Source organism: Phlebotomus papatasi, chromosome 2, assembly GCF_024763615.1.
Source record: "Phlebotomus papatasi isolate M1 chromosome 2, Ppap_2.1, whole genome shotgun sequence".
Taxonomy (NCBI): domain Eukaryota; kingdom Metazoa; phylum Arthropoda; class Insecta; order Diptera; family Psychodidae; genus Phlebotomus; species Phlebotomus papatasi.
The window spans coordinates 102,271,094-102,293,638 of record NC_077223.1 but is presented as its reverse complement, the minus strand read 5'-3'; the positions used below and the strand labels follow the sequence as shown (position 1 = coordinate 102,293,638).

The 22,545-nt window shown below is 34.0% G+C and overlaps 1 protein-coding gene across 4 annotated transcripts in view; it reads right to left on the bottom strand.

Annotated features, from left to right (window-relative positions):
* LOC129800477 (uncharacterized) overlaps positions 1–22,545 on the bottom strand; it is a 114,161-nt gene that overhangs the window by 63,676 nt on the left and 27,940 nt on the right. For 2 of the 4 annotated variants that reach the window (XM_055844882.1, XM_055844884.1), the window contains exon 1: positions 10,839–11,313. The exons of the other annotated variants lie outside the window; for them this stretch is intronic. The gene's annotated coding sequence lies outside the window, so the exon portion shown is untranslated. Of the gene's footprint in view, positions 1–10,838; positions 11,314–22,545 lie in introns of those variants that run through there. 4 annotated transcript variants of the gene reach the window in all.

The window sequence follows — 22,545 nt, the reverse complement described above, 5'->3', positions numbered from 1 at the left end:
TTCCTTATCAGTGTGGCTGAGTTGGGAAAAACGGCCCAACATTTCACAATTAACACATACTAAGTACCAATTATACTTGGGATTTTATACCATGAAAATACCATGAGCCTTGGTATCATTTAATTGCCCTACACTATACCTATACTTCCCACAATCTACATCCATGGAAAGCCAATATGAGAATTGCTGGGAAAGACGAATATTGCTCATCTCTACAAAATTGAAGAGACCCCAATTTGTCTTTTCAAAGCTTATTCTTTCACCGAGGAAACTCCTACTCATATCTTCTCGTCATGATGATTTGGCAAAAGGCATTCTCACAGAACATTTCGCAAGAGAACAATTGTTCTCAGGAAACTTATCTTGTAAACCCTGGCCACAATTTGAATATGTCATCTTATTCTTGTCCTTTTTTTTCACTAAATTTCCTTCTCAATTGCTGGCCTTGGAATACGATGTATTCATCTAACAGATATAGTCAAATACCTACTTTTATCTAGTGACTTTCTTACTAGGAAAAGGTTCTAAAATTAAATATAAAACTGGTTTCAGACTTACGATTTAAGCCGAGAGACGGCTTAACATAATTATAATCAAAATAATTAACTGATTACATTTTCATCACCCGGCTAACATAAAGTAAGCTGTTACTAGAAGAATACTATAATTAAAGGCATTGCCCATGCTCTGAAATAAGAGCTTTGTGCAAGTGCATAAAATAAGGCCTTAATAAGTACTTATAAAGTTCTTAATTAAGGAATTTTTTGCGCGATAGTAGGGACACCTTGTAATAAAAAAAGGAAACTCGAATAGAGAATGCGATGACTACATCTTGAACATAGGATAGAAAGAGATAGATCAACATGACATGTCAGTAAAACTTAACCTCTAAGTGTAATCAAACGTGTATTTTTATTTTATTCACAAAAATTTTAGTGATTTAGTGGTAAATCTATCCGAAAGGAAGAATTAGTGGAATCTGCAAAGTCAATTTTTATTTGGTAAGTTTAACTGAAAGCCCTCCATTTAGTTCTAGCCGCCTGAAATCTATGAAATTTGCTCACATGTGCCTTTAATTTTGTTGAATCTGTTTTGTCGTTCCGTCAAATTTGCTATCCGGGAAAGTGAATTGCAAAAGAATTTCAAATATTCTCTCAAAACTCTCTTTAGCTCGTGATCCTGGTATGTAAGCTATCTAAGAGATTATTAAATTCTGATAATTTAGTCTCTTTAGTTGAACCAGAGTATAATACGGGAGTGTAACGTGTCCAAGAGGGTATCAAACTCTGATATTTCATCCCTTTAGCTCTGGCCCCAAAAACTCGTATTCCGGGAGTGTAATTTTACTAGATTTTCAAAATAATTTTTTGACCCATCATTTTAATGACTTTCTTGTTCCAGACGACTCGAATTTTAGTACAGGGATTTGGAGAGATCATCCGGTACCAGTTAAAGCTATACTTCAAACAAAATATGCGTCCGGTTCATCAAGATTTAGACCAGCTTTTTTATTAATATGAACTAGAACAGAGGATAAGTGTATGACGGAACCTTTCCTATAAAATAAAATATATGAGGAATTAAAAAAAAATGTATTTTAAGCATTGGGGTAACTACTTAAAAAGTTCTTAGTCGAAAGTCCTTAATTAAGTACTTAATGAACACACTTTTATGTCCTTAATACAAACTACTTAGTTAAGGACTTTTGAAAAGGCCTTAATTAAGTACTTAGTGTTAAGGCCGAGTCATACCACATTAGTTTCACTACTCGCCACAAAGCGCTGACGTTTGTCTCATTTTCATATATTTTTTAAGTAGTTGTATGTTCTACAACTCCTTAAAATTAAAGTATTGAGTTGAGAACTTATTAGGTACATAATAAGTACATAATGTGTTAGCCGGGCAGTTTCTGACTAATTCGTCTCACGGTTTAAGTCCAGAAGCAGTTTAACTAGTAGGAAGCTGATGGGAATTTAGTCAAATAATTATTTTGATTAAAATTACATTAAGCCGTCTCACGGCTTAAGTCGTAAGTGTGTCCAGGGCATTTATCATCTTGTTACCGAATATCTCGAAATCATAAATGAGAAAAGATTTTGTGTTTTTTTTTCAAAATTTCCAAAAATCTTGATTGGTTAGGAATAAGAGAAGTAAAGCTATATGGTCTTAGATAATAATAAATATAAATATAATAATATAAATATAATATAATAATATAATAATACAATAATATAATAATATAATAATATAATAAAATAAATATAAAAATATAAAAATAAAATAAAATAATAAAAAATAAATAATAAATAATAAAAATAAATAATAATAAATTAGATAATAAATAAATCTTAGATATGAAGACCGTATAAGGGAATTACTACTCGCTACAATGATCGATACAGAAGGTGTTGGATTGTCATCTGTCACCTCAAAATAAAAACAATTTTTTTAAATAATTCTCTGCTTTTAATCAATCGTGTTATACAAAATGTCTTATACAAAAGATAATTCGCTAAAAGCGGAGAATAGGGTATGATGGGATAATTTGGAATCATGTCTAATTCGATGCTTTGCTATTTCCTAACAGTTTTAAATGGCTAAAGGAAGAAAACAATGAAGAAGTACTTTCAATTGTAAAGTCTTGTACTTCTTCGTGGTTTTCTTTTTTGTCTTTGATCACTTAAAACAGTGAGAAAATTTCAAATTCCAAATTCTGATTTCCGATCTACCATGTCCGATCGGTAAAGAGCATCCTTACACTTACGGTAACATAGATTTGGATGACTTTGCACCCGCGCTTTTCGTAAGCTTTTCTTTAATCCTAGCATCTAGGACTAGTCTAGGACTGATCTTCACTGATCCGACATGAGAGATCGGATCAATGTAGACTTTCTTTAAGTGCCAGAATTTAAGAAAAATTTATGAAAACAGGAGTGCAAACCCACCCGCATCTACGGTAGAGTCCAGTAAAGTAAATTGTCATTCAATTCCTCAACCTATCTCATTTACTCAAGAAAAAATCAAAGATTTTTTTCAGAAAAAAATACAGATTATTAATTCTCTCAGCTCGTATTACGTCGAACTTGGAGTCTAACGAAAAACTTTTTGTTAAAAAAAATCAATTAAAGATACTTTATTTGGACTTTTCCGTCCTCTCACATTGCTTTCCTAAACATCTGTGTTTTGCAAATTATTCATAATATACAGAATGAAACCAGAAAACAAACAGAAGAAAATGAATATTTGAGCAGCTTCTGAAAAAAAAATACTCAAAGCTTGCGAAAAATACATTTTTTTTTGTTACAACAAATCATCTAAAAGATATTGGGGATATATCCCTAAGATATGTGTTCTTTGGGCAGAAAGCTCCATAACAATACCTAAAAAATATTGCTTCTGTTAGCATGTTTTTTTTTATCTTTTCTAGAAGAGGTGGAGAAATTTTGAAGCTCCTTTCTAAACATGTGTAAAGGAATGATAAGAAATGGTACAAATCTGGGAATAAAAATCGATAAGATTCTTCCCTTTCTCGGATAACCAATTCCCTGCCATTTCTCTCGGATGCTTCCATCAAAGGCCACCCCCCCCCCCACCCCCTGAATCCAGAAAGGTGCAAAATCCCTGTGGGGATATTTGCTGCCAAATAAAATCCCTAAATACGTATGTAAATTCAGTACTAAAAGCCGTAAAGCAATAGGATCGGCTTGAGACATTTTTTTTCTCAGCTGATCATAAACAAGTGGGTGAAAGCCTTGATCTCGATTTTCCATACAAATATTATTCTTTTAGATTTTTTCCATCCGTGTAAGATTACATTCCTAGGCATCCAATTATTTGCGCAGCAATTTTTATCTTGCGAAGAAATTTACCGAAGCCACAGACACGCTGATTAGACAATAAAATAATTTGATATAGTGCATAATACCGGCGGTGTCTCTGTACAAGTAAAAAGTTATATTTATATTGATTTTAGTATCAAATTTCTGTGGGTTTCAGTGCGTGGCAGAAATTCTCTAAATTACTCTCTGGAATCGGTTGTTGTGAAAGGCTTGTCATAGAGATAGTCATTTGCGGTATATTCTCATTTTTGAGCTAAATCGAATCTTAGTAGAGTTGATATTTGAGTGAAAAATTATTTTTGTAGATTAAAGATTGCGAAGTGACATTTTTTTTAAACATTGAACCAGATTTAATCTGCAATTAGTTAATAAAGTTAATACACTTTTCTAGAATTACTAACTAAAGTGATCATTGATACTTGTTAGATTTTTATCAACTACGGAAAGATACGAATTTCTGACATTCGTTTTAAGAAGCGAACAATCAAGTGAATCACAATAAAATTCAGTTAAACTTTTCATATTAACGTGAAATGAACATTTGGCATTGAAAATTGAGAGCAAAATGTCATCGGATCGAACTATATTTTGTTCGCCTACATAACTTTTAATAAACTTACATAAGTGCTCATAATGTTCATAATAATTAAAAATCCTACAAAAAAACCTCAATAATAAAGAACATAAAAAAACTAAGTAAAGTCATAGCGAATTTAAAGATATTTCCATTAATGGACAAAGTTAACTTATCGTTGTAAACAAACTTTTGAAATGCACCAGACAGCCGAAAGAGAAAGAAGTCCGATTATAAACAAAGTCGATTGAATGATTAAATCAATGGAAAAACACTTCAGGTTCAAGTCAAATATACAAATCACTATAAACGTGAATCAACACTATATTAAATAAATATTTAATAATATCACTTAAAAAAGCGAGGAAAAATTGTTAGTACTGTACCACTGAAGTAAACACGAAGTTCTGTCATATTTCTCGTAAACAACTGCTCACACTGAAGTTTCAACAAAGCAATTTTAACTCAAATCATATTCAAAATTTAACGAATATAGTGTTAAAATCTTCCAAAACGAACAAATGTTTAAATAGAATACATTATTCATCAAATATTAGAAGAAAATTCCACAATTTTCATCAATTTATTTTTAGTGTCCAATTTTACCATCAAAGTGTCCAAAATTAGAAATTGTCTAAAATTATAAGCACTTCAAATATAGGGAGTCCCGGAAATAATAAAGAACAAAGAGTATTAAACGTACATATAAAACGTATAATAAAGAATTTTAAGAATAACGAAGAAAATTAATAAAGAATCAAATACAGAACTTTAATGATCTTTCAACCACTGAAGAAGATCCCAATTAGGATCAAAATCTCCCACCACGAAGCTAAAAATAGAAATGCTCCAACATAAAAAACTTGAATCCTGCAATTCCTTGCTATTATTGCCATACTCAACACAAAAAATCTTTTTCAAGACCACTCCTCTTAACACTATTTCAATCAATGTTAAGGGTCTATCGACAATCAAAGAAGGTATTCTTTGTAAATTTTGTGTTAAAAATAAATGAATGTGATGTAATTTGTCTTTAAGTGACCCGTAGAGGCCCTACTCAAAAGCGACTGAAGATTGGTATGAAACTGATTACTGTTCGGCAGAATTTCAGTAGAAATTCCGATACATGAATTTAAACGAACCACACAATTTAAACGAACGCTGTACTTCATAAAAGCGTACTGACATTTAAATGTGCCGAGTCTTCGCTAAAATTCTGCCGATCTGTCAATTTTTAGCTCCAGATTTGCTAATTTTGCCGATCGCTGCGTACGGTACGGTCCACTCTGATTGTGAGAGTCACTTATTCACTCCCCCTGAGGTGCTTTTTCGCGGAAGATTTAACTTCTCTAAAGCTAACTAAAGCAGCGTTCGACGTTGAACTCAGTGTGGTGGACAGTAAATCAACATCTGAGAACTATGAGCGGTTTTTGGAAGGGATCACGAAGGTGACACGGATGTACATTCCAAGAGAATTTCGTTTCCGTACTGTTTCTATGACAGTTCTCAACTGTACGTAATTTTCCCTGCCATATACGATACCTGATCAGTAGGACATCCATACTCGAAACGTCGTAGAGAATATAATTGATAAAATTGTGAAAATCAAAAGAGGTTCAGAGTTTTCATCCATTTCCTGTTACTTCCATCGGATCAAAAGTCTTCTAAAGTTTTTTTTTGTTATAAACATGATAAAAAATAAACATAAATTCGAGAAAAAAATGAATATTTCTAAACGGCTAGAATTTTAGACATTTTTGAAAACGATTAGAAAATTCTTACATGACTGGCATATACAACCTGAGAAAGAGCTTTTCAACCATTTTTCTCTGGAAGTTGAACACGTTGGGCATCAATGCTAAAACGGCGGTGGACGCTGAAAACTACACGGGATCTTATTAAAACGAAACTGTACTTCGAAAACATTGTTGATGAATAAATGTATCTATTTGACGATCAATGTGATCCTTCCTTAATGCTTCAAAAATTCTTATAATGTTCTTTCAAAGGCTGAAGCTGAGAGTTATCCCTCCAAAAAGCTAATTCAATCTTCGCATTGTAATGAAAACCGAAAAGATTAGATGGAAGTTTTAGTGCAAATCAATATCAATCTAATTCGGCGGTCTCAATTGGCCCAATGCTTTGGAACGGAATTTTCAGATATTTCTTGTAATTACTTGCACTAGGGGGAGGCTTTGAACTTTCGCACACAAAAATGATGTTCAAGTTCAGTGATTTTTTCTGACTAGGGGAAAGCGCGCTACATTCGGACGACTCAAGTTTCGGACAATTCAATTTTTTCTTTATGTTACTTATGGATTTGACCTATGAATTTTTCAGGAAATTTGAGGCATTGAACCACCTATTAAAATATAATATTATAAAGGGCTAAATTCATATATAACACATTGAAAAAAATTAATTGTTCGAAGCATAAATCGTCCGAAGGTAGCACGCTTACCCTTACCATGCAAACCGTATGGATTCTCCAACTATGCCAAAAAAATGTCTTACTTATAAGGTTCATAATCCCACCCCACAAAATCCCAGGAAATCCTTAAATTTTCCTCCAGAGCAAAATGAAAATTTAATTGCGATTTGTCAGATAGATCAATCGAGTTTCTATCATCGCACACGATTCACGCCATCATTGAACACCCCATTTTCTTTTCTCAATTTTTTCAGGAAATATGGGATTTAAGGCTAGCTATTACAATATATAGCCATATGTGAGATTCATAAAGGAATATGGGAGAAATATGAAGTGTTTGAAGGTAGCGTATGTGCGAACGATCAAAGCGTCCCCCTACATTTATCCGAAATCTATATGCAAGAAACCTGATCAACTCTGACCTATTGGGGTTCACGTGGCGGTGTAAGTTCAATCTCTCTTGTGTCTAAATTTGAATTGAATGAGTGAATCAGCGTGTCGTTAATTGGGACTGTATCGTATTTCATAACGACAAGATATCCCCAAAAACGACAGCAAAATCATTTTTATCCCCTACCTCAGCCCCATGGACCCTATAAACACCCAGGGACAATGGATGGGCTTTCAATTGACCGAGGGGCTGACTTTAGAATGTCCAGCACATCCCTCATGTGCCTCAGGATCATCAGTCTTTCTAGGCATGATATTTTATTGTTGTGCGTTGCAAATGGTAGAAATGTGTGATGGAGGATTTGACGATGAAAGATATATGAGAGGTATTTTCCCGTACAAATGAAATGTCTCACGGGAGGAAATGAATAATGAAGAATTGCTCTTTTCTTCCATCTCATCCATTGAGTGGGTTTTTCTCTGGATGCCTCCTTTTTTTTTCCTTCACAGTGCAAAACACTCGGGCTTTTCATCCGCTTTTCCCTATGGCTTGTGGCTAAATCGCGACTCAAAATTGGCCCCCGACTCAGCAAAGTTTCACTAAAGTAAAAAGTTTTATAGCATTTTTTGCCACTCATGAGCTCTCCAGCATGTTTAACATGAGATAGGGGTTGTTTTTTCTTTCTATTCCGCGTGATGCGAATTCGACACAAGTTGTATGTGGAATTCGTGAGGAGTTTTTTATTTGAGTTTTCAGGCAAGAGAAGAAGGCATCTCTATGCCATTCCCTTTTGACGGGAAAATTCCTTCAGTGGCCAAGAAGTTCCCCATGCAATTGCCGCGAGGGGTTCCTTGTGTCGTTAGTGGTTGATGAGGGTGGACGTTTTGTCTGTGTGCGTTTTTGAAGGGAAATCGATTGAGGCGCATGAGAAAACTTTTGTTACGACAAAATGCTCCATCATTCACAGATGAGAGGATTTGAAAATTTCAATGTGATTGTGAAATATTTCAAATTGATTTCAATTAGTACAGCATCAAACAATAAGAAATACATTGTCGACCAAAAGTTTCTTGACAAAGCTATTTTCGAGAAATCAGGTGGAAAAAAATTATGGAAAAAATACTTTTTCAAATTGAGTTGTTGCAAATGAGTTATTTATAAATTAGAGATAGATAGATAGATAATTGTATATGTTATTTATGTTTCAAAAAAAAATTAATTTTATTTCATATCAAAAAGTATTTATTTTAAAAATATTTTGCTATGAAGCTATAATTCGGGATAATTCGGATTTGAGTACTAAATTTTACTACACAGACTTATACTAAAAAAACAGCACAGAGAGTAGTTAAAAAATGCATGAGAAAACTTTTAGTTCAAATATTTTAGTACTTAATTTAATGTTCAAATTTCAAATATCTAATCAGAATTAATTCATGAGAAAGAAAACTGTATGAAATTAGTATTTAAGAAATATAGTAATTAAAGTAGCTGTACAGGAAGAGTTCCAATTTTGTGCAGGTTTACAAATTTAGTACTAAACCCAAGACTAAACCAATACTATCCCGATATTGATAAACTGGGCTTCAATATTATATATTAGTACACAAAATAAAACGTACCTCAAATCGTATTTAAAGAGAACTTAGAAGAAATTTTAGTACCAAATAATGTAGTACTCATTTTTTTATATTTTGTGAAAATAAATTTAAATTTCATTTAAAGAAATTAGACTAACCTAAAAGATATCAGGTTCTCAGGAATTCAATGAGACGAAATATTGAACATCGTTTTGGAATCACCGTTATGAAAATGTAACCATTTTGCTCACAAGTATAATGCTATCAAGAAGAAGAAAAACTATTTGAATTCGAAGCATGGTAAGGAAAATTTTTGAAGTTTTTTTACGTAATTTTCATCTCGAAATTATATTAGTATATTTATAGTCATATTTATGTCTTTAGTACTATTGCTGTACTAAAACAATATTTGCATTAATGTAATAAAAAGCATTTGCAGTTCTAAAAATAAGAAGATTTTATTTGACTAGTGTACTAAAAACGTTCAATTATCTTATTAATATCTAAAAATTAAGAGGCTCTTGAGTCAGACTTTCATTTATACTAATCAAATCCAATGAGAATTGCGAAGCTTAAAATCAGACAACAGTTTGGAAAACATTGATGTACTAAAAACATATTTTGAAAATACATTCTGAAAAATATATTCTGGTGGATGAAGGAATTTTTTCCTGTCTCTATTTGGGTTAAATTGTGGGTTTGGGAGTCACTTGTTCTGATTGTCGCTCTATGTGCAAAAACACAAAATTTCTTGGGATTACGTATCAAGCGAACAGGAGTCTGTTCAATCACTTTCATAATATTCTGAAAATTTCGATTCAGTTCTTGAAATTATTATCAGAGATTTGCACTAAAGGGCAACAGGAATTTAGTGATTAAATCTTATTGAGTAGTTCGTACAATCTTCTTCCAAACATAGATGTACTAAAACAAATATTACTCATTTGTCTCTTTATTTCTTCTTTTGTACTTCGATGAATTAGGGTACGGTCCATGAACAGTAATACATTACTGTTCTAAAACGAAAAAATGTTTATCTCTATAGCTTAGTTGTAACTCTCAGTTCTGAAGTTCTAATTTCTAATGAACGTCCTGGAGGATTTAAATATATTTAGTACATTGTTTTACTATTTACATATTTTCGGATTGTAATTTTTCTTTAAATAATAATTTGGTGTTTAGTCTCAAAGTTCATTCTTTCATTTATAGTGATTAAATCCAATGAGTTTTGTAGACCTTAAATTCATTTGGTAATTTTGAAAACAGTGATGTACTAAGAAAACTTGAACATTTTAATTTAGTTCTAGATCTCATTACCTAAGATTTGTACAAAAATACAAAAAGAATTTAGTATTTGAACTTCATTGAAATTGGTACTACCTGTGAAACATAGTTGTACTAAAACAAATATTATCTATTTAGTACTTCGATGACGCAGGGCTTAGGGTCCATTACTATACTAAAATAAGAAGTAGTTTTCTCAAGGATTTTCTCTATTTCCATTCAGTTCTAAATTTCAGTTATCAAGTAATAATTTGTACTAAAGTCCAATAAAGTTTAAAATACTCTGATTAAATTGCAGTATTACCCTATTTTAAAATCATAAATTTATTTAATCTTTTTATAGTATTTTGAATGTCAATTTGAGTGAAAAATTCACTCTAATTAAGTGAAAATTATTACCCTATCCATTAAAATTTAAGAAGTTTAAAACTTTAGTACACAAATCACGAACCAGTATGATTTCCTGTATTATGGCTAGCTTTAAATCTGAAATTATTGAAGTCATAACTTTCGGAAGAACTACTCCATTGCCCTTAATAAATGCTCCATGATTTATGGCTCTGCAATATTTCACTAGTTCATATTTTTCCGAAATGAACGACACTTAATCACTGGCATCACTAGCACTATTTTCTGCAGAGGGTGGAGGGTATTGCACAATGCGGAGGAATTTTCCCTTAGGTCGCAGAGATAGGGTGTGAAAATATTTAAAAATTCCATTCATGCTTCCAACAATTACCTTTTCATCATTCTTGGGCCTTCTTTTAATTAAATTCCCTTGGAGAAAGGCTCCTTGCTGGGTTGAATGTTCTTCATCAGTTTGCCACAGTTAATCCCTCTGCATAAGAATGGCAAAATTCTCAAAAGAAACTCGTTTCATATAACAAATTTCTTGATGCTTCTCTCACACCGAAAAAAAAAACCTGAACCATTAAACAAACATCGACTTTTCGCACTCGCCACTCAAATGTGGGAATTGTTAGAAATCACAAGAAGAAAGTAACTAAAAAAAACGCAGATTCACTGGCAAAGCGCGAACAGGTTAATACGATGGAACACCTCACTCTGAACTCACTGGGAGGGCATACCACGGGCAATGATATGGGCTATTGATATCAATTGGCACAATAACATCGGCAAATGTCTCTAGAACAGGGTTCTCCGGCTAAGAACGATGCTTCTTCACCAGCACAGAATCCGAATCTGTTCCGTCTGCCGACTGCCGGAGGAGTGAGAGACCATTGCAGAATTCCGGACATGCGCTCACCCACTCCTCATAGCAGCCTCCGTGCTGAGATCATCCAACCGGTCTGCCAATTTATCCAGAATATTCTCACATTTGCAATTTCTCATGCTTACTGACCATCATCTGCTTCACAATTTTCCACCACATATTCAAAATTGGTGCGTCAGAATTAGCTGAAGTGGCGAAAATTCATGCAAACATAATTATCTAATTTGAATACAGGAACGGCGCGAAATTTGTCCGCCGGCGGAGGTGACGCCGCAACTTTGTGGCACTCAGCGGGTGAAAAATGCTATCGAAGCTCATACTCCGCAAGCCTCCGGAGTTGCCTAGCAACTGGCGGCACGGCGATGCCAACCGCACAGATTTTCATCACGCCCGCACTTTTCCCCAAAACTAAAAGCCAGGCAGACGCTTCGTGCGACACTGCCGATATCAAGTGCAAAAGAGCATGGCTAAGGGGCTGACAAGTAGGAACTTTAGAGCGGAAACTGTAAAATTTTTACCGAAATTGTTAAGAATGTCACCTAATAAGAATTCATCATGATTAAATTTTAATAGGGGGAAGTAGGGCTACATTGAGCTGGGTTTATTGAAAGCGCTATTTTTCGCATAATTCTAAAGGAAATTAGACTAAAACGCAATGTAATAAAGAGAGATAAAACAATCCAGGGGTGAAATGATATCTTTGACTCTCGCTAGTATCGATTCGATACTATCGAATCTCTAGTATCGTTAAATCCAAATGATGAGATGAAATAAGTATCGGCTCTTCACGCATTGTCGGTTCGTTATTGTGACACTTTGGGACAGTGAAACATAACCTCACTCTCGCTTGTTTTGATTTTGGGATCGGAGTTATTTCAGTGATTTTAATAATTTTAAGTTAAAAGGGACAGATAATCCTAACCGGCTTATGTAGGTGAGATTCTTAACGTGAGCTAACTCGGAGTGCATGCAAATTCGATTTAGAGCCGAAATTGTGAGTCGCCATTCAGTTATCTTGAATCAAATTCGTGAAATTATACAAATTTTGTATTTAAACCAAAATATCAAGGATTTGGATGAACTGGCACAAAAGTAATATATGGGTGAAATGTAGACCAGAATGTACTCTATAATTTTCCCATAGAACATGATCTCATCGATTACTCAGAAGCCAAGATAAGCGAGGTTTTTTGTTTCTTAACTTGTTTTTTTCATCCAGAGTGCCCCAAGTGTTCATTTGTTGAACTTCAACTATATCAAAGAATTGTTGTATTTTGCGGGACTTTCCATTTAAACCCCTATTTTAAGTGTCTTGGTGGAGTAGAGGCAGTCAAATTGGCATCTGAGTGATTTCAAAGCGTTATTATGGGAAAAATCAATTTTTTCACATTTAAACGGCAAAATCGGAGTGATAGCGTAGTCTGAGCGGAAAATGATGTATAGACGAAATGTAGAGACAAATGTCCTCTACAATTATGTCGAAGTAATCATCAAAATCGGTTCAGCGACAGTCCAGATAATTGAGGTTATGTGATATTGAAATTGGTTTTTCGACTGTGGCGCCCCTGGTGTTGGTCCCACGAAGTTCAAATATTCTAGAAAGTTGTAGCATTTGGTGAGATCTTTCGTTTAAGCCCTCATTCATCAAAATCGGTCACATAGAACCGGAGATATGATTTTTTGAATTTTGTGAACTTTGACCCCTCATATCTCCGGTTCTGTTTTAACCACAGCGCGCATACGCACCATTTTGGAAACGTCCTAGACTGGACTACAACATACTAAAATTTCATTAACTTGCACAATGCCGTTTTTGAGAAAAGTGACTTTGAATTTCGATGAATTTTGACGCTATCACAGCGCCACTTGTGGTGAATTTTTGAACTTCCATCTGAAAGTGCTCATCGAGACGAAACCAAAAAGGTAAAATTTAGGTCGCTATGTTAATTAGAACCGGAGATAGAGGCCGGTCAATGTTCGAACTTTGACCCCTTATAGCTCGGGTCAGGGGTTATGGATCGACTTAAGGTTTTTTTTGTTTGATAGGTATAATCAACGGCTACAACATACTAAAATTTCAGCCCGATCGCATAAGGAATTTTTGAGTTATTTAACTTTTAAGATTTAAAAATTTTCTTTTTAAAAATAGCGCCCCTAGCGGTGGTTTTATGAACTTGCGATGTTAGAAGGGGAAGTGGCATTTCACGAGAGCTTTCCAAAAAGCCCTCATTTTTTAAATTCTGACAATTAGAACCGGAGTTATGGCCATTTTAAGAAATTTTTTTTGGACCCTTATAGCTCGGGTCAGGGGGGTCGGGGGACCTTAAGTTTGGTATTGATGGAAAGCCCTAAGGCCCAGCTATAACATACTAAAATTTGAGCCCGCTCGATGCCATAGGGGCTGAGCTATTGAGAAAACAAAAAAAGGGGGGTCTTCAAAATGGCGGAAGGAGGGGTGGGGGGTGGGGGGTCAATGCACCATGTTGCAATTTTCACCCGATATATAACCTTTGCCGAAAACCGCAAGTCGATATCTTTTTTAGTTTAGGAGCTATTAAGCTCCAAAGAGCGGCCGGCCGGCCGGCCGGCCGGCCGGCCAGCCGGCCGGCCGGGAACGTAAAATAGCCACATATATATTCGTGATCAGGAAGTGCTGAAACACATTTTGGCCAAGTTTGAGGTCGATCGGACGACATGAAATTTTGTTAGGATTATAGTAGGTGAGATTGTTAAGAATCTCACCTAATAGGCAACAAATAAATCATATTTTTATGAAAATTGGGCTATTGATGAAGCCTCGGAAGCTTAACTTTCATTTGGAGCGAGGATGAGAAAATTGCGGTACAAAAACAACTCTGGAGCTTCCGGAAGAAATTCAAGTAAAAAACACATCTATGCATAATAATTTCTGCCTGACGCAGATCTTTTCACTTTGTCTTTTACATTCTCACACAATAATTGACACTCAAAGACTTGCTGCAAGTCAGTCACTGAACAAATAGTGTAATGTTTTAAATTTGGCAAGGAGGAGCAAAAGATCTGAAGGAAGCACATGCATATGTGACCATTTCCTACTCTGTGAAATTAAATCTCACGAGAACGAATCCATGAGAAACATCTCCATCAACTTCCAGGACAATTGTGTCGAATTCAATCACTGAGTATAATAAGATCATCCTCTGATAAGTCTTTTCCGGATGGTCCAAAAATATTTTGTGGTTGTGCAGAATCAATAGAACATAAATTTTCGTATCCAATTTGCCCGAGGTTATTCCGCGCAGAACAAACAAAATTTCACAAGAATTATACTTAATATTAATAAAATTTAATAACTATAAAATAAATAAGGGCATTTACTTACTAAAAACATGTAAAATCTTCTCTAAATTTCACTTCGAGGGTACAAATCGACAGCTCTAGAGGTGTAGATAAATTAGTGGCGAGAATTATCGACACTAGCGAAAAAAAATGCGGGTTATCATCTCGATCGCCCATAATGGACACTCGACACTAGCGATGGGACAATTAGTTAGAGAGAGTTATCATGTCACCCCAGGATCTAAATCAAATTACGCTAGATCCAGCTTTCTTTTAAAATAACCGAAAAATAACATTTTTAATACAGCCTTACCTCCCTCTAATTGAATTACAATAATTTTGTCATTTTTTTTTCTTGAGCTACACAAAAAAAAAACAATGTTTGTCATAATTTTAATTGTGGTTTGTGTTATATCTTCAAATTTTCATTTTCTAGCTATAATTCATGTGAATTACACATATGCAAGTGCAGTGGTTTTACTCAGGAAGAGGTCGCCATCGGACGTGGAAGAAAGAATATTCAGTTTGGGGAGAAGCTAGAGAACACTGGAATCTTCAAAGATCATTGGAGAAGCAGCTACGGAGCTGTATTAGATTAGTTAAATCGATAGGGGCACCCCTAAATTTGACTTAGTTTCTATAATGCACATTCCTTCTCCCAGGTACTATTGAAGATTATTTTCCTTTGAAGAATCTTGAAACATGCAAAAAGAAGAATTAAAATCTCTAATAGGGTGAAAGGAACGTCTATAGACACTTTAAGAACTTGTGTCAGCACCTATTGACACCCTACTCTGTACCATTTGGGATATGAAATTTGAACATCTCTGTTTATAGTAAAATGTATATTACAGAAAAAAACGTTATATTACTTATATTTTACTATACACATTAAATAATACTCAACATTTTGACAAAATTGTCAATAGAGGTTCCCTGTCGAACAGACGTTCCTTCGACCCTACCCATTTATAGCCACAGTACACTCTCGCTAATTCGGCTCTTTTAAGATCGGGCCACTTTTTATTTGCGCCTTCAAAACCTTCAAAATTCCAAACTATTTTACGAATAAAAGGCCTGGAGATACTTGGTTCAGGAATTTTCTCAAGCGTTATCCAGAGCTCAGCATGTGCACGCCAAAGTCCTTCTCATTGGAAAGGGCTGTGGTTACTACTGAATATCTCATGGAATAGTTTCAGAATTGTCGAGAATATTCTTGTAAATTGAGTGATCCATTTAAAAGACCAATTGAGCCAATTAGCGAACAGGCGATCCACTTAGTGAACACTTACTTATTTCAGTATTATCATTATTTTATAAATTTTTTTAAATTTTTTTTTTTATATTTTCTTTTCTATTATGTTTCTGAATGAAACAGAGTGAATAATTCTGTGGATTTAGAAGAACTAAAAAGGAATTTCATCAGTTCAAAAAGAAACGTTTAAGTAGTACTCTAAGAAAAACGATCCGGTTACCGCACCTTACTATAATGTTTTTTTTTTCAAATTAAATAAATACCCGAAATTACTAATCGGATTTATGATATTATGTCACTACAGTGGAGTGTATCAAATTCGATCGCTTGGGTTGTAATTGACTTATCTCACTTTCCAAATTTGAACGATATTTACAAAAATAAATAAATTATATACGAATAAATTGTACCTAATATCAACTATCCGTATTTTCCCACAAACCTTCGTTGTGATTAATTTGATGGCGTCGATGTCCTTCGAATTTGATAAAATTAGGTTTGAGAAACCCTACTGTGTCTAAAACAAAATACTGAATATTTCGTAAAGCTTATAGCTTTGCCGTCTATATTAAATTTCAACCAATATCTCATAATAATATTATAGACAATTAAGATTATCAAAATAAAATTCTGCATAAAATACATGAATTTGTGTGAGTAAAGGTTTATAGGCTTTGACGTTCAGTGTGATAGACCCGTCAAATAATTTCGTCAGATATCTTTAAGATTTCTGCAGAAAATATCTACACCTCTGCAGAAAATCTGCCAAGAAATCTGTAGATATTCCTACGAATTTTATTTGGGCTTGGGACAAAATTCGTCAGAAATTTTTTGCAGATTTTCTGACGAATCCTGGTGCATACTCTGACGAATTTCTGTAGATATTTTGCCGAATTTCTGTAGATTTTTCTACATTCCCGACTTTCCAGACAGCTGTGTCTGAAAAGATGGAATATTTTTCACTGAAGTTTGCAAAATTCAATAGAGTGATTCTTCGTGATATCACAGTGTTTATATAAAATAAAGAATTCTGCGACGCCGTGTTATATGTAGAGAATAGTGAAGTGATAACTTTAAACATAGTGTCGACCTAATATTTGTGTTTTTGCATCATTCCATGAACGTTTTTTTAAAAATGCAGTATTTTTGCTTCAATCTTTTCAGTTATCTAAAATGTTTAATCGGTAATGCTTGTTACCATTTTCTTTGTAACTACTACAGTTTCTCGATAAATCAACGATATTTTTGTTGAGACAATGGAGACTATGCAGATTTCCAATGCAGAAATTCTGTCGATAATCTGCAGATTTTCGGAAGAGTTTCAACCGAAAATCTACAGATTTTCTCTGAATGTACTAGAATATACCGTTAAAATTCAAAAAACCTCCGAGAAAAATCGGCAGGTAGAGCAATGATTTAACGGGATTTCACTAAATTGAAAAGATGTGCCAGCGCCATTAAATTTGAACTCCTCAAATTTGAACGACGGACGGTTGAGTTCAAAATGTAAAATTTGAGGTTGTGTGAAGAAAGTCAGAATTTGAACCATTTTTCTCTGATATATCCTTCAATATTAACGTATTATATTAACTTCCGCAACAAATTCCGTTTATTTCACAATAAATTACATTGATATACATATTCTCTAAAGTTATTTATCTTAATTTAATGAATATGCATTTCACATGAATTCCGTTACATTTTTGATAATATCGTTCAAATTTGAGGAGTGAGAAATGTCATCTATACACCCTAAATGTTCAAATTTGAGGAACTCTACTGTATTGCTTTACCGGCTTTACCAAAATCTGCACCTTTCTAACCTGTTATCGAGGCTAATTCTCCATTGTCTGAGAGCCCCAAGATATTGCTAAGTCAACAGTAAGAAGGTCTAGAAAAAATATTTGTAGTTCGTCTCTCTCGAGCTCGAGGTATTATTCAAGAGGTTCATTAGCGCTCACTTGTGAATTGCTTAATTGTAAGATTTCATCCAGCTCCGACGGATGCTGGAAGCGAAACTTTTCTGACATCGACCTGCTGAAAACCAAAACATGGTCTTCCCAGTCTCTCTGACTCTTAGTTGTTTTGCGGTGTGAAACCAAGAGAAGATAATCTGGCAGTTTATTGCGATAACCAAAATTATTATGTGCAGAACATCATCCTAAATCAGCGTCAAGATGCCCATGCCGGTGTGCCAAAAATTTGTGCGGGGGAGTTTTCCGGGTAGAGGATGTGTGTATAGTGTGGAAAATTTCTATGCAGGGCCTCGTGCACGTGCGAATGAAGCACACGTCGATGAATTTCCACCCTGGCTCACCAAGCAATATTTTGTATTCATAGGCAATTTTGGCGGCAAATAAAAGAATATTGCCGATGCACAACGTGTGTGCTAAAATTGTGGGCTACCTTGGGAAATTGCAGAGGATGGGCACACCCGAAAATTTATCTATTCGAGGCAAAATGGTTTTCCGAAGGGTGGATTTTTGGGGGGTGGTTTTGGCACACGGCAGGATGCAATTTCACAAGTCAATTTACTCCATCCCTTTTCCAAGTACCTCTCTCGGTGTCTTTTTCACAGCTCAATATCGTACATCAAATCTTATATCGATTGCTTCAGCACCTTGTGCTCTTCTTAACCCTCCACCATCCTCTTGAGCACGTCGATGATTCCGTAATTTCACTCTGTGAGAGACATTTGACGATTGTTTTCCCAAGGAGGAAAAAAAAACACCTGGCGCTTGCGCTTCAAACAGATTCTACGGCAGTAAATATGCACTAGCCATAAATCACATTGTCGCGTTTAAGGGTGTGTACAAGCATCTTCATTTGAGGGGTGAATCACTCTTAGCCACTACATTGACTTCCCAACAGCTAGCAAAATGAAAGGAAGCGTTTAGGAGGTAGTTGAAAGTTTGAAAGAGCGATTTCAATATTGTTGTTATTCTTATGGCGTTATCACACATTCACATTAAAATTTTAATGTGATTCACATTAATTGTCGCTTGTGAGCGTCAAAATATGTTATTTGTGTCTTTGAGTCACTTAATATTTGGGGTTTTTCTATTTATTGATAAAGAAGTGAACTTGGCCTGCAAAAATAAGTTTAAATTTACCTAAAGCATAAATATTTTTCACATTAAAAAATTAAAGAGAAAATCACATTAATTTTTCGCATTAATGCTATAAATCAATTTATATCAAATTTTGCGGGCCAGGCCTACCTTTTTATCAACAAATAGATTAAATTTTGAATATAAAATGATTCAGAAACACAAATTACACATTTGGACTCTCACCAGCGACAATTAATGTGAATCATATTAAAATTTTAATGTGCAAGTGTGATAACACAGTTACGAGTATATTGTATTTGAATACTACTTTGAAAATGATATGAATGGTTCATTAACCAGGTGTAAATCCACTCCTAAATTGAAACAGATTCCATGTAATTTGTATAAACAATTTCATTTAAAAATTTATGAATATATCAATTGATAAATAAGGCAGGAATATTTTAGTAAATTTAGTCGGTAAGAGCTCCGGCACACCTTTCAGATCGGTAAAATTTCGTGAAATCAAAATTCGCGTTCCTTTCTTTCTCAAAAGATTTGAATAAGTCTGTCCTACTCTTTCGGACTCCAAATTGGACTGAACTAAATTTAATTTGGTGTGATGTACAAAAGAAGACGAAGAGTACGAAAGAGTAGAATAGACATATGCCAAGCTTTTAAGAAAGAAAGGGATGTGAATTTTTATTTTATTAAATTTTCCTAATCTAAAAGAGTAGTGCTGGAGCTATAAATATCTAATATTGTAAATAAATAATAAAAAAGAATATTGAATATATTATGCTCAAAAATAGTGAAATATTCCCGGCAAAAGCAAAATTGAGCTGTTATGGCTCCAGTTGAACTTCTAAATTAGGTAAATTTCATGAAATCAAAATTCACACCCCTTTCTTTCTCAAACGTTCGCGATAGGTCCATGCTATCTATATCTAGTTCAAAATCTCGAAAATCAAAATCCAGATAATTAAAAAAGAAGCAGCTTTCACGTTCTTCTTCTTTTGAACATCACAATAAATTCAAATTAGTTCATTCCAATTTTGAGTGCGAAAGAGTGGGATAGACTTATATAAAACGTTTGTGAAAGAAAGAAGTGAATTTCAATTTTAGAAAACTCTCCAGATTTAAAATATATATTACTACCACTTTCTTCCGGATTATAATTTCCATTTGCCCACTGCAACTGACACAAAACAAACGGGAAGTTATCTAAATTAGTGGTCAAAAAATAAAATCAAATTTTACCAGTAAAAATTCAAAGTGGCTCAAAGTGAATTATTGGTCAGTAAAAAATTAAACTTGGTCAGAAAAATATTAAATTTTGGTCAGTAAAACCTAACTCTTTACAAAACCCGGTCAAATAATAGAGATAAAATATTTTGTAAAATAGTTTGTAAATGTTTGTTAAACCCAATAAGGTGTAACAAAATGCTTGTAAATCGTATAACCCATTTAGTTTGCACCTAGTCCCCGGCGAGTGGCCTTCAAAGTTGAAGCCAATTTCTTACTTTCACATAAAAATGCGTATGGGAATTTTTCTGCACTCCAGATCGTTATGCTAAAGCTAAATATTTAAAAAGTGAGAAGTTTTTCCGTATTATAAAATACCTTTCCTTATGGAGGGATAAATATACTACATTTTTGTTTAAATAATTTTTTTCCTTGGAGCACTGTAAGCTGATTCCGAGATCAATTTAGGAATTGGCTTCAAATAGCTCCATATAAAAAGGCCAACTTGCCAGGTGCTTGGTTTGCACTGTTTCATCAACATTATGGTAACATGATAACTTGACGAACATTTCTCTTCTTTTACAAACATTTCTTTCAAAATTTTCTACTACATATTATTTTTTAAAAATTATTTTACATTTTCCTTGGCCGCAATACGTATTCCTTGAGCCCGATACCTCTCTAACAAAACTTTGTTCCTTCGTAACTATATCCATGCATCTTTACCGCCGAATGATAACATATTCATATTTACTTTTCTTTTTTTTATTTCATAAATTAATTGTAGGGTAAAGTGGTACAAGTTGGACAATGGTACAATTTGGGCAGCGCTTTTTAGTACTTCATTTTTATTTGTATATTTTTAATGCTTTAGTTTTATAATTTGGTTCCTTGTGCTTAAAAATAAATTTTGTACTGTATTTATCAAGAAAAAAGCCATGTCTAACTTGTACCGGCGAAGTGTCCAACTTTTAACACTATGTCCAAATTAAATCACTTTACCCTATATAGTTAAACTACAAAGTACTCAATTTTATGAGTGGCATATTTGGCCCATTGAATCAGGGTTTCTGCCGTTTACCTGGAGAGGCTGGTAATGGTAATTCGGTGGCAGGCAGACGCAATCAAATTACAGAGTGAGAATAAAATGTATCGAAATCTCAAATAAGACCAATTATAATAAAGAACAATTAAACAAAACGCAGCAACTGATATTATCTCTTTATTTTCTCTCTACTAATATTTGTATGAAATCAGAAAATTCAAAACGATTAGTAAAGTCGTGATTCTAGACTAGCAGAAATAACTATGTTCACATAGGGGTACAAAGCCGAATTTCGCACAACTTGCAATATCGGACACTTCTGTATAGAGGAAATCATACATTTAATCCAATTAATATTTACAGTGTAGCAATTGATTGAAAAATACTGAATTATGGGTCCCGGTCAAAATCCCGAAAGCCAAAATCCCGAATAGGCCAAAATCCCGAATTCTTAAAAGTGTCACAGCTGCTCCCATGACTGCATCCGCGCTAGCTGAAGGCAAAGGGAAATCTTCTGTGCCTTGGGAAATTATTCTAAACATTTTCCTCCATATAATTTCATCCTTTTCAGGATTTTAAAAATTCGGGATTTTGGCTTTCGGGATTTTTGTTTTCGGGATTTTGGCTGCCACCGGGATACGATATACTTCTTGTTTTTCAATTATTAATATTATTATTATTATATTTTTAAAGGTTGTACTGAACATTGCCAAAGAAGCAATAGAGTGTCGCCTCTGCGTAAGAAATAATGTAGAAAAATCCTTGGAAGCCTTCTTAAAGAATTAAAGATTAAAAAAACGGATGTCCGATATTGCACACAGAGCGAAATCAATTATTTTAATTCAAATTTAAATACATTTTGAATCAAATTTGAAAAAGCAAATACAATAAACTACTCAGGGATACAAACAACAATATTTATAAAGAAGGAATAAAAGAAATCCAATTTGTATTAGGAGAAGTGTTCATAATTTGGGACAGGGTGTTTATAAGCATCAATGTCCTAAGCTTAAAGTGCAATATTTTCGACACAAATTGAAGTTTTTTGTTCTTGTCTTTTTTAGAAGTGTTGTTAAGAAACTTGACAAAATGTTGATAGCATTTGCTTATACTAAAATCAATCTTAACACGTTTAAAATTAATAATTATGTTGAAAAGAATTTGAGTGTCATTTTGAACACATTGTTTGTAATTTTGGACAGTTTGCTTTTAATTTTGGATAGCTAAAAGCTAATAGCTAATAGCCAATAGGATACCCTGCCTATTGTTCTTCATTTCAAGAGCCTATCTTACCAA